We start from the raw sequence: 14,342 nt of genomic DNA, 5'->3' as shown, positions 1-14,342 counted from the left end.
AGCACAGCTTGGAAGCACACATAAACCAAAGTAACTACAGCAGGCATGGTGTCTGGAACCATAATCAAATAAATGCACAGAAATCACGAAACAGGAAAGGTAGTTATGTATAAAATAATCCCTGTAACATACCAGATGCAGCTAATGAAACAAATGAGAACAGCATGAGTAGGAAGGACTATGGAATACTTGAGTTCCAACTAAATGATCCATGCTCCGAGCTTAGCATTGTTTGTACGTAAATATTAATACAAGTTAAGCCGCTGTTGAGGCATTGACTTTTTTTGGGGCAGAGCATTTGAAAATCAGCAACATATACCATCAGCTTCAGAGCAGGCTGATACTAGCTTTAAATAAGCAGGGTACACACTTTCTTCATTGTAGTAAAAATACAGTTGCAATTTTTAGTAAAGACCTACTCCAATGCATAAAGCTGTCCAAAAAATTAAACTTATTTGGGTCCATTTATATTAGATCATAAAAAATCACCCTTATCATGAAGAGAGGGACAATGTTGGCTGAACAAGGCAGAATCTAGTTTTCTTTGGTATGGTATTTTTTCCTGTTGTGATACTTTGAGTCCATTTAAGGAAAACTGGGCAGTAATCCCAAACCATCACAATAGGAATGAGTACACAATCAAAAGAATGCAAGTAATGTACATTGAAGCATTTGGCTGAAGGTTCAGCAGAAGGAAACAGAACTGACCAGACAAGTCAATAAGGAAGGGCCAAGGAGAGGCCATTTGCACAGCGGGAGGGAAATCAGCTCCTGAAATGGTTACAGAAAAACCATGCAGAAAACCAGGTCCCTGGAGAAGATAAAAATATTTTTGGCTTTTGTAGTTGCTGATTCTTAATGGTACAGTGTACAGGCACAAACTGTTTAGACGGAACCCTGCCAGCATTTGGCTAGAAGGGCAACTAAAAGTTGTTGCATGCTTCATGCTTTGATGCAATCTCGAACAGCTTGCCCAAAAAACCAGGTGTCTGCTTTCACCTTTATGTTCCAACTTCCGTTCAAAGGAAACAATGAGTTTTACAAGCACGTATTTTACTTGAATTATAGGTCCCACCATAGGTATTCGCTTTCGCATTACTATTGCGGCTTCCGTGCAATGGACACAGTGTGCTTTACAAACATGTTTCATTAGAGTCAGAGGTCCCACCACTGGCTGTCAGCATTTAGAGCTCATAAGATAAAAAGTATAAGAAGCACCGAAAAGAAAGCTTGACGTTTCAGCCAAGGTTTTTGTTCTTTCTTCCTTGACAAGGGTATTGTTGATCAGCAGTGTGATGACCTGGAAAAATCTGCCAGGTTTTGTGGTGAGCTAATTTCTTGCCCACTTCACATATCTAGAAGGGTAGGAAAGCTGACTCGATTTTGGTTTTTAATACTATGCATTGTAGGCTCCTGTTCTGTATTCATGTATTTTTCACTACAGTGTCTTATTGAGAAATCTACCTTAGATGCTTTGAGGTGTCCGCAAAGGCAACCACCTATTTTCATTAACAACAGAAATTAGAAGTTTAATTTTATTCTCTAAATCGTGTCAATATCAAATGCCTCTAGAAAACTGAATGAATATCAATGTGACGAAGCTACTGGAGCACCTGATGTAACAAAGGAAAAGACTGCCTCTTGCTCAGTATGTGTTTCTGCAGGCAAAGTGGACAAAATGTGCTTTGGGAGAAAAGTAGTGGGGGGGAATTCATGCAATATGATGACTACAAAGCAATTTACTTCTAAAGGTTATGAGTTCATTAGGAGACGACCTGTGCTTAAGGCTTTTATTTCATGCTTCTCCGTGAATCAGAAGATTTCCTTAACACCACAGCATACCAGATACTTGTCTATTTTGGAAATTCAAGCACTAGAAACTTCTTTGATCTTGATAGAATTTCAGTCTATAAGTATTTTAATGATTTCTGATCTTAAAAACAGCTCAATTGCTACTAAATTATTATATAAGCCATTTTAATCCCGCTATGATGTCTGTTCTCAGTAAAACTGTTCCTTGAACAGGAGTGCCACTGGAAAAGACTTTCATAGCACCTCCTATTACATAAGGATTTTTTTTTCCTTTAATCTCAGGCTGTAAGAACCATAAGTTAAGTGTTCTACATAAACTAATACTCAAACTCCTCCTTCCCACTTAGCTTACGGCTACTGCCCGCTCCTGCAAGGATAGCAATGCTTCCTCGAGCAGCAGTTTTAATACAATTCGTGTTCAGGTTTTCAGTCCACACCCATGTTTTCTAATCCCTGGAAAAAAAAAAAAAAAACAAACAAGCTATGGAATCAGGAAGTTTCTCATGGTGGTCAGGGCCAAGCAGGGCCATTGCAGCTCACCAAGCTGCTGTTTTGCAGCCTCTTTAGAATTCAAAGCTTCTGACACCCTTGCTGAGCTAATGCTCCCATAGTAACCAGGAGTGTAAATGGACACAGAACAATATGAGCAAATCAACATATTTCTTCCCCCAACTGAAAGCTTATGAGAAGCTAGCTTAAAAATGGCAAGCCAGGTCTTACATACTTTGCATAAAGTGTGTCTGCTGGCACCAATGCTCCTACGAAAGCTCTACCAGCTGGCTGGTGCTGGCTGAGCCAGTTCCTCTGCTGAGCAGCAGCATGACCTCCAGCGATCAATGACTGCAGCAGCACGAAATCCTCGCTCTCCAGCCCACTGCTGAGCCGGACGAAATAAAGCAGCCCCTGATGTGCTGGAAAAAGGCGTTATCACAGACCTACAGTATTGAGCCGGGAGGTGCATGTCTACCCTCTTATTAAGGACCAATATGTAAATTAACACGTTAATGCTTTATGCACTACTTATACTGCAATAGACTAATTATCTTTAACCTAATGTGTCACTTCAGGTATCATCTCCAAAGTTTATATAATGTGTTATATAAAGTTTACTTTGTCCTATCTACTCTGACAATTTTTCATCTCATACCACTCCCTTTTATTCCCTCCCCTAATGACTCATTACAATTACTCCCTTCTCCCTTGGAGCAGGATCTGGAAATGGAAATGTAGAGCCTAAGTCTCAAATCTGACATGGCAGGTACTCAGTACCGCTCCAGGTTTTGGCCAGGACGCATTCCAGGTAAGAGCTGAAATGCAAGGGCATTTTGCAGATTTCTGTATTTTTGATTGAAAAAGGGACCATCTTTAGTACAAATGCAGAAAGACCATGACCATCAGCAGCCCCACAGCTTTCTCTAAAAGTAAAACCAATATGAGCCCAAAAGTGTTCCATCAGGCAATACAAGGAGGTTTAGCACAATGGTGAACAAGGTCCACAGCACCCGGTGCAGATGAAAAAAAAAAAAAAAGACTGTAGCAAATGAGGCTTAAAGTACAAAACAGTGTGGAGAGCAGCAAAATAAGAGTTTGCATGAAGGAAAACCTGGCAGAAAATAACCCCAGTGTCAGCAATGCGAGAGAACAGCCCGGTAAAAATAGAATCGCAAGCTGAAGCAAGAGCACAGCGAGAATGGTGGACATGACATCAGCAGTATAAATTAAGAGGAAATTACTCTTGGGGACAGTCAAGGCTTTCTTAGCTGCTTTGATGCATTTTGGGTAGCATACAACCAACTCCTGCATCCCAGATGCAGCACAAATGGCATCACCAATGCTGCATCTTCTGGCCAAATCCAGCTGACGCAAGGGAAAGTCCTTGTGGTCCTTGTGTTCACCAACTCTAGACACCAGACAAGCATTATGTTGAATTATCTATTCAGTTCATATGCTCCAAACACAGACACATGTCATGGGGCAGGCAACTACAAACCACACAAAATACAGTTTAAGCATACATTTATATTTGTCACTTTCAAAAGGCTCTTCCCCCTTATTTATCTTCCAATTGTCAGCATGCTTACCCTTTCGTTAGACTGGGGTTAAATCTCATTAATTCTCCATGCAAAAGTTTGTGTCCATAGAAATGGACACAAATTTTTCTGGGTTTACATTGAAACAAACTACTTTTCCTCTGCCTAAAGTATACTTAAACGAAACCAGATCGGGATGCTGATCTAAACATTTTCCTGAACGATCTTCTCTTACCAACACATGGAACAAATAAGGTGGACTACAGCAAAGGTGTTAGTCACTGCTTTTCACAAGTCATTAAAAAAAAAATCACAAACTTTACACGAGAGTGGTACTTATTTCTGCTTATGCACAATGAATCTGAAATCTCAAGGTGGTGACTTTATTTACACTGGAACTTATATTTCTGATAAAAGTACTACCATGGATGAAACTAAATGACAAAGTAACACATACAAATATATCAATGAGATTAAGAAAATGCATCTCTTATTAAAAATGAATCAGACTAGACAGGATAGCAAACGAAGATGCTGAAGTAGAAATACAAGATGGGTTTAAGGAATACTGTGCCATATATATCCTCATAGAAAAAAAGAGCTAATTGAAAGACCAGGTCGGGATCTTAATTATCTTGTTCTGGTTTACATCTGAAATTTTATTTTGGCCTTTATGTTACAATTCTAGAGAGCTACAAATACCCGATGCAGCACAACACATTGTATTTTTATTACTACCGAAATCAACAGGGCTTTTAGGCTGCATTTGGTTACATGTATCCTTATCTCATGGTTTTATATCCTATGTATTAGTATACAGTATTATATCTAATATTATATAGATTATAATAGAGCCATAGAATCATTTGGTTTGGAAAAGACCTTTAAGATCATTGAGTCCAACTGTAAACCTAGCACTGCCAAGTCCACCTCTAAACCATGTCCCTAAGAATTATAGTATATCACAGAATCACAGAATGTCAGGGATTGAAAGGGATCTCAAAAGCTCATCCAGGCCAATCCCTCCACTGAAGCAGGAACACCCAGATGAGGTTACACAGGAAGGTGTCCAGGCGGGTTTGAATGTCTGCAGAGAAGGAGACTCCACAACCCCCCTGGGCAGCCTGGTCCAGGCTCTGGCACCCTCACCGGGAAGAAGTTTCTTCTCATATTTAAGTGGAAACTCCTGTGTTCCAGTTTGCACCCATTGCCCCTTGTCCTCTCATTGGTTGTCACCGAGAAGAGCCTGGCTCCATCCTCGTGACACTCACCCTTTACATATTGATAACCATGAATGAGGTCGCCCCTCAGTCTCCTCCAGGCTCAAGAGCCCCAGCTCCTCAGCCTTTCCTCATAAGGGAGATGCTCCACTCCCTTCAGCATCTTCGTGGCTCTGCGCTGGACTCTCCCCAGCAGTTCCCTATCCTTCTGGAACCGAGGGGCCCAGGACTGGACACAATATTCCAGATGTGGTCTCACCAGGGCAGAGGGGAAGGAGAACCTCTCTTGACCTACTGACCACCCCCATTCTAATCTACCTTCCTGGCCACAAGGGCCCAGTGCTGGCTCATGGTCATCCTGCTGTCCCCCAGGACCCCCAGGTCCCTTTGCCCCACACTGCTCTCCAACAGGTCATTCCCCAACCTATAGTGGAACTTGGGGTTGTTCCTGCCCAGATGCAAGACTCTACACTTGCCCTTGTTATATTTCATTAAATTTCTCCCTGCCCAACCCTCCAGCCTGTCCAGGTCTCGCTGGATGGCATATCAGAGTATTTCTTAAATACTCAATATCGTTTATGCAACTGATGGATTTATGTTTTCTTTTTGAAATTATATGAATACTGAATACCAGCACACAAAATGTGAACATATTACAATTTCTCCTCCTGAAATACGGACAGGCAGCCACCAGATGGCAATAAAAGCCAGCTAGTGAGCAAAGTTCTGGCTTTATGCGTTGTTCAAAAACACTTTTAACGTTTGCCTTCCTTTCTTACCACTAGTGGACACACAGGAAAAAAATCCACTCCCCTAATTCAAGCGCTATTCACAACTCATAAACACCTGAAATGAAAACTGGCAGTAATTATTTCACCTATACAAGTGAGTTCAGTGAGAACAGTAGTGTAACTGCCCACCATAGATAAATATGGCCCAGAAATAAAAAGCATTCAGCATAGCTCCCCTGAATTGCCATAAAAAATTTTCACAATATTCCTAGTTTCTACTGTATCCTCATTCTTTTTCTTCTTCTTCAGTTTTTCTCTTAGTTTTTGCTCAAATTTAAACTAATAATACTAATCACAGTGACTGAGGCCACTAACAGTTTACATCCTTCTTTTTCCACTATACTGTAATTTTAGATGCTCTCAGTGTAAGTGCTGACACTGGAATCTACAATACACACAATCACCTGTTTTAGCTGCTCTCCTCTATTGTCAAGAACTTCACTATTTTAGTATGCATTGTCAATGACATAGGACCATTTTTTTCTCTCCTTAAAAACAATCATGCTTTTTTTCCAATTACTTGCAATACCATAAAAAATATCTCATTTTAGTTATTTTGGTACATAGGCAAGAACCTATTCTCGTGGAGTATATTGTGTACATAAGAAATTTACTTCAGTTTAAAAAGAAATAAAAATCCATCTACATTAAAAAAAAGCCTACACTTATAGATGAGAAAAACTCCAGCACTTTCTCAGGCTCACTCAGATAAGCAAAAACTGCTAGCTAAGCTTTATTTTCAGATAGAACTGCACACAGTCATGCATAAAAATGAAACAGTCATGGTGAATGTCATTGACCAGCTCTGAAACTGAGAGGTGACATGGATGAACTTTGTCAGTGATTAGCAACCAAAGACTTTGTTCTGGGACTTCTTGTTCTGCAGCAGCTTTTCCAAAGAGTATTCTTAAGCATTTTATCACTCAGGGTTAGTTTCATAACAATTACATCATCTGCTGCGAAGGGCATTGTGCTGAACTACAAAACTGCATATTACATTAATCAAGCTTGTTCACTTTTCTAACATTTCGTTAATTTGGGCCACTTGGATCTTCTGCTCAGCTAATTCTTCATCTCCTCATGTAACAGTAGAATGCTGGGCAGCAAGAGGGTTGCTCCTTCTGTAATTAAAAAAAAAAAAAAAAGTAAGAAGAAAAGGTAGAAAAAATGCTGAAGTATCTTGTCATCTCTAACAGCACGAGCCATTAAACTGTTGGGTGATTTGGGATTCTCTATGTTCCTCCATTCCCTCAGCAGGAAAATGGGACTTTCTCCCTTTGCAGCCCTTCATGAGAATTGCTGCTGAGGTTGCTGCAACAATTAATTTGTTAAACCACTTCATTGAAACCACACGAGGCTCACTGACAAACCCTGAGGGGCAACTTGGGCTTGAAGATCTGAGACTTGTTTGGCCCTAATGAATGAAAATACGTGACAGCGACATTCGTCATGTTTTCCATAATTTAGCTGCTCAACATTACCCTTCCCTGCTCTGCAGCACTTAATAAGGCCCTTAATGTCCCCTTAATCAGTCCCTACTTAATGTAACTGCTCTGCTGCCTTTGTGTGACTCTTTTCCCAAAAGATATTAATAGCAGTTTCAAAGATAAAAACGACTGACAACTCCATATGTTATGCAGCAGCAAGCTCCTTCCTTGACTGATTTATTTAAGTAGAGAAGTTGCAAAATTTCCTAAGCTGTTGTTGAAGGATAAATCTACACCTTTATCAGTGAAGCACTGCATCTTTTGGGACTGCTCCTGTGCACCAGTCACAGGCAATCCAAGAAATATGTCTGTGTGTCCCTTCACCAGAGCACAGAGGATTTTTCTTGGTCAAGTTCTCAGAAAGGACCATGGGTCTTTAAAACTTAACATCTATTTTCCTTCTTCAGTGGCTATTTTTAATGCTTACCCACATTGGGTGAAAAGGCAGAAGGTAGTAGACGTGTGATTCAGATTTAACAACACCAAACAACAGAAATTTAGCTTAACAGTATGCTACATGTGATGGTACTCTCAAGGAGTTTCTGCTTTCGGTGTGAAGGTGATTTTAAGCATACCTAGCAGGCCAAAGAAATAACAATCAACAGTCTCAGCAGAGCACCACCTTCTAATCTGCCCAGCTAAGTTGTTGGGTTTTTTTTCTCAATAGAACTTTGCCATCCTGCTGAAAAGAACTCTTCTTCTGCAATCTTCACAGGGTGCAGGTTAACTCCTGGAAGACACTTAAACACATGTGTTAACAATTCACCATGATGTTGCCCATTTTTACAGAAATCTCAGAGAAAAAACAGTCTTAACCTGCATCACTTACCTTGATCTGAACATAAGAATGCCATTACACGTCTTGTGACCTAATCTTTCACTTCTTTGTAATTTCCCATGCTCTGTATTCTACTGTGTTGGCAATTCCAGTAAAACTTAGGCAACTACATCTGGAAGAAAGTTTTAATCTGTTGGAGTAAGAGGAAAGCCTGAAGCATTTCTTCCATTACTTAGTAACCATGTCATCATCACAAAAAAAAATGGGAGCGAAGGAGGAAACAGTGATGCTGCTAGCTTCAGTTAATCTAGATCAGTGTTGTGCAGTGTTGTTAATCTAGATCAGTGTTGTGCAGATCACCTTGGGTCTCCACAAAAATACTGTTCATTTAATGAAGGCATTCCTCAGGTCAAAAAAAAAAAAAAATCCACACATTATCACTCACTGTTATACTTCACTCAGCATGGTACTGAAAAAGTATGAGTCACTACAAGTGAGCAAGGAACTCGCAGTCCAGAAAAATGCAAAATGCCTTTGCCAAAGTTGGTGGTTCATGGAAAACTAGAGAGAAAAAATAACTACACATTTCACTCAAATGCCTATCTCCAGAATTTAATCCAGGCACTTCTGCTAGGTCCAAACACAGTATTTATGGAGAATTAAGCATCTGGTATTGAGACTCATGAACAATGTTATTCTGAATCCATAGCTGTGGTAGCCCACAAATATCTCCTGAGGACAGAGGTCAGTCTCATCTTGCTGCTGTGTAGCTGTTGAGTTGGGGTGGGAAGGAAACAAATCTGCTTGCTTGGGATCCACAGCCTGAGGAGAAGAAATCTTCAGATAGGTTAAACATTAAAAAAAAAAAAAAAAAAAAAAAAAAAAAAGGTGCGTTTACTGGCATGCCAGGTTGCATGAAATGATGAGTCGCACACAAACTGTGCCATACAACTGGAATAGTACAGATTTCCCTGCACAAATTACATTCCATGCAATTTTACTTATCAGCCTAGACTCCCTTCTGCTTTTATATGGCCTGTATATAAAAAAAAAAAAAAAAAAAAAGAGAGAACTATAAAGGCCAATGCCCTGTTTTATAGAACCCCACCAGCATGTGGCACAGTGCCAGGGGCTGCCTCCCATGACGAAGGGCTGTCATCTGCCGGACAGATGCTATGAGCAGAGCAGAGAAGATGAGCAGCCCCACCTTGCACAGTGTCCGTAACAAATTTGACACGTGTGTGCCACACATAGACATACCTGTCATACAACCAGAATGCCATCATGGCGTAACTGTGATATTTTTTCAGGCTGTGTCCCTTCAGGTTGGCAGCCAACAAATGTCTGGTTTCTGAGTCCTGATCAGTTGGAGTAAGAAAAAGAACAAGCTGCTCAACTCCGGCCAAAATGAGCCATGCAAAACTTTCTAGTAAACCCTTGAGATGCATCTCAAATGGAGTGTCTCGAAAGACAGGCAGGGATTTTCCCATGATCACAGTTCTGACTAAGCTCCTTCTGCCTAAATCCTTCAAACTTGGCCTGCCCTGTGGAAGATGCACCAAGGAGCTGATTGTGAGACGTACCTCCTGTTCACTTCTGCCGACAGCTCCTGTAATTCCCTCTTTACTCTTCCCCACTTCACAAGCACTTCGCTGCAACCACTTCACTCACTAACACTAAAAGTTACCAAAAATCCTTAAAATGCCTGTGCTTAGTAGACTGCACCATTACGCTCTTGCTTGGTCCTTGTCTATCCGAGCATCTTCCCACCCCAAGGTTCCAGCCCAAAGCCACGTATGGTTTCCAGCCCCACAGCCATCACCCTCCTGCCATTTCAGTTTTGCTGTGTGCATGAATGTTGATTTGTAGTGCTGAGCACTCTGTGTATTTCTGCAAACCTTGGAAACTCTCTCCCCAGAGCTTCTGAGCCAACAAGGGGTTCACAGTGTCTATGTCTTCGATTTTTAACAGCAAAAATGAGAGAGGCATAGCTTCCACGTTGCTTAAGGGGCCAGAAATAAAGAAAGTAGCGTGGCTTCCCCAACAGTGATAACCATCGCTCTTGTTGCTGGAATAATTATCTTACTAATAAAGGCAGGTTGGATGTGCTTATTAGTTTAGCTCAGGAAGCTGAAGTATAATAGATGGTCTAAAGCAGAACTCAGCTCGCCGCAGGGTCGCTTTCTTTCTAAAAATACTGCCTTACTAAAGGTTTGAATCTAAGGCAGTGTGCTGAACGCTGGTCTCTTCTTTTTCCAAACTAAATTAGTCTAATAAAAGATATTACCTCTCCTACAATCCTTGCTTACCAAAAAATGGTAACAGCTTATTTCTGGAGATAAAATCACAGTATATAACTTTCCATTTTGAAACACAAAGCTGACAGGTGTCCTTTGATGAACCAAAAGAACAGGGAACAAATAAGTTCTCAGTTTTCTTACAAAGCTCCTGTCCAAAGATTTCAAAAATCTTTCTTCTGCTTTTGCTGGATGTTGGGAAAGATCCTGTGATCAAAAAAAGGTGACAAAACAAAACCAAAAAAAAAGAACAACAACCAAAAAAAAGAAATTTAGTATTCTAGCTTGGGCCCCTGTTTGGCTGTCCATCACCATCTCTGAAGTAGGTATTTCAAGCACGTGCTTATATTAATATATTACTGACTGCAACTCTAAGCTTCTACTTCCATTGCACTTTCCAGGAGACATTAGTTTAAATATGCATTTAACTGTTTGTTTTTCTCATTTTAACAGCACTAGCAACTATTTTCTCAAACCAAAACTTGCAAATATTCAGTTTAATGCTATTAATACATAAGTCAAGTTCTGTTTCTAATAGCAAATACACCTCAGAACTCAGGTTACTCTAAATCATTACTTTAGCAAAGCTTTGGAAATAGACAACCAAAAAAGAAAACAACAACCAAAAAAAACCCCAAAAAACCAAAAAACCCCGAAACAATCAAGCAAACAAACCTAGCTAGAAATTGCAAATAAATCTTTCCATTTCTTTCAATTTCAATACTTTCCTTACCAATAATATGTACCTTCTGAAAACAGAATGACCAGAAATAAAGCTATTTGTTGTGCACATTCTTTCTCACTAATAAACACTATTCTGCAAGGGTGTAGATGAGAACCAGGCAAAGCTGCTCCTAGCTCCTTATTCCTTTAAATTCACAAACCAATTTCACAAACTCCAAGTTTCCTTACATGATTGAGGACAGCATTGCCTGTTACAAAAACAAACCCATAATAAGCCTGCTTAGTAAAATAACTCAGTTGTGGGTGCAGGGGGTCTCATGCAGACCTTCCCACTGTGTGCAATTTGACTATGAGTCAAACACTTTATTCTATCAAATATGAGGGCCTGGGTCAGCCTACTTTGAGCTCTCTCTGCTAAATAACTGGCCGTGTGGTGGTGGTTTTTACTGATCACAGATCAGTGGATGAGCTCAATTTAAGTTTCACATCAGACATTTAGCCTAAGTAAATGCGTACAACATACAACAAATCACTTAGAATTATAAGGTTGTGTGATGTTTAATACGCTCTCTGCTTCATGTTACTTAGTTATCTGAATTTGCTGTAAAGTTCTGCTTATATTTACAAAAAGGGGCCACAGACTACACTGAACATGTGTGAGATAAGGTCTGGTTTGTGCTTTGCTGGGAGGAACAGAATTGACCAGGGGAAAAAACGACGAATTCAAGGCTATCGTGAAGACATTACAGACATTTGTGAGATAAGGCCTGTCCTGCGGTTTGCTGGGAAGAAAAGGATTCATTCAGACAAAACATCACCTCCAAGGCTATGGACTATAAACAATATCTACAGTTAAACAAAACAAAGGCCCATCTGAGATCAGTGAAAAAGATCCAATGAGAAGCAAGAAGACCCCAGACTCAAATATTGCTATTGTTAAGTCACACTTTTCTTTGAGTGATCTAAACATCATTTTGTGACAAGCAGGACCCTAAATCACACCCCACCCTGACACTTTCTAAGTACATTTCGCATTTTCCATTCATTCACTGCATGAAATATAGAAATTGTCCTGGAGTACTGTTTAGGTTTTTTTCCCCAGGATTATCCCTTCAATATGAACACCTTAACCACCAGACAACACGCAACATCTCTTTTGGCACTCTCTCTAGACCATACTTTGATGCACACTGAAACAGCTTCAAAAAGTGGGGCAAACAATGTCCTCCACCCCAAATCAGATAATATGTGAGGATGGTCTCTAAGGACATGGGAGAAGAATCTGGATATTCCTGTTAAAGTTAGTTTCTTGACCAGTGAGTCAAGAGAGCATTGAAAGCTTTTCTGGCTTTGCTTTTTTAAAAAATAATGACTGTTCTCAGGATCACTGTGCATCACACTCATCCTTGTAGATTTATCAAGTGTATGGTGAGACATCGGATTAGATAAAGATATTAATGGTAACATAACAGAATCATTCCTTGTCTCTGGATTTTGAGTGATCTTCAGCATGAAGATCATGTCAAGGCTGGGACAGTTCTAGGCACATATAAAAGTGCAAACCTAGGCATCCAACAAACTTCAAAATAAAAAACAACAAAACCCCCCAAGGTTGGGTGAAATATCCTCAAGAAGTTTCAGAATATTTATTTGGAGCTTGGTGACCTAAAATCTGGCTATTTCTACATCCACATCCATCTGCTGGGTCCCAGCCTGCACAGCAGTCTGACACATAAAGGCTTAATCTCTCTAGGTTGCCTAAACCCTCCAGCTAAGATCTGAACTGTGTGGACTTCTGCAACAGGTGCACCTGCCCTCACAAAGATCAAGCCACTCACCATCCATTAAGCTGTGCAGATGCAGCAACTGCCCCATGCGAGCTGAGCCTTGTCATTTCTTCATAGTGGCTGTGGTCGTGCACAGGAGAAGACCCACAATCAATGGAGATTAACGTGACCGTATCTGACCACGGATCCGATTTGAGCAGGATACAGATGGAGCCCTGCTGGAGACCCCAGTTGAATCGGTCCTTCTTGGAGCATGGACTCTGCAGCTGGGGACTCTCCCTTTTGGTTGGAACACTACCCAAGGTAATTCCTTGGGTTAGCCTTCGAAACGTAGCTAAGTCAGCTGTGTAGTAACGTATTTCACTTGCCATCTTGAACTTACAATTAGTTAATGTTAGTGGAACTATAATTGAATATATGAATAAATCTTGTTTGAAGGCATTACCTGACTTTATTCAGTCGATTAGTGTCCTGTGACAGCCTCTCAGAAACAGGGCAGCATGTCCTGACACCACGCAGTCATTGGTACTGGAATAGTTAAATTCAGATTAATCAATATTATGTATTCAGATGAATTAGTACTAATTCTCAACAGTTTCCAGTGAAGATTCTCAGGCAATGAATCTGTATTACCCAGCAGGCCAGGATTTATTTTCTTTCCCTAATTTTCCATAATCTTCTAACAAGCTTTTCTCTCCTCTTTCCCCTCTTTCCACCAAAAAAAAAAAAAAAAGCAAACCCACAACATAGAAAGGAGAACTTGCTAGTTTCACAACATGGTTCACAGAATCACAGAATCACAGAATGTTAGGGATTGGAAGGGACCTTCAAAGATCATCTAGTCCAATCCCCCTGCCAGAGCAGGAACACCTAGGTGAGGTTACACAGGAAGGCGTCCAGGCGGGTTTTGAATGTCTCCAGAGAAGGAGAATCCACCCTGGGCAGCCTGTTCCAGTGTTATGGTTCCTTAAGTGAGGTCTAACCTTTATGTCTTTATAGAGGATGGAATATCTGGAATATTGCCATCTTCATTGGAGCTACTAAGCATCACCTTCATGGGTTTTGTCAGCCAAAAAAAAAAAAAAGAAAAAAATATTTTTACCTATTTTTTTTTTTAACTTTGTGCAGACTTCTCTGCAGAGTCAATTGTGTATAAGGCCTGACGAAGGTTATTGGAAGCTCCTGACAAATAATGATCACTCTAAGTATGTTCAAACTAAGTCTTCACTGCTTATTCTTAACCTAAGAAGATAAGACCTGATCATCTTTGCATTCAGTTTTTAAAATCCTGTTTCAGGATCTATATAACTCTTAATAACTAAAGGGTAATTCATGTGAAAAAAATAAAAACTCCTGAAAATTAAGTAGTATTTACAGTTAACTAAACATCTGATGATAACTGCTAAGTACCTCTTTTAGTCACACTTCATAGCACGTTCTCCATTTAAATAACAGC

Source organism: Caloenas nicobarica, chromosome Z (assembly GCF_036013445.1).
Source record: "Caloenas nicobarica isolate bCalNic1 chromosome Z, bCalNic1.hap1, whole genome shotgun sequence".
In the NCBI taxonomy this organism is placed as follows: domain Eukaryota; kingdom Metazoa; phylum Chordata; class Aves; order Columbiformes; family Columbidae; genus Caloenas; species Caloenas nicobarica.
This window is presented reverse-complemented; position numbering follows the sequence as displayed.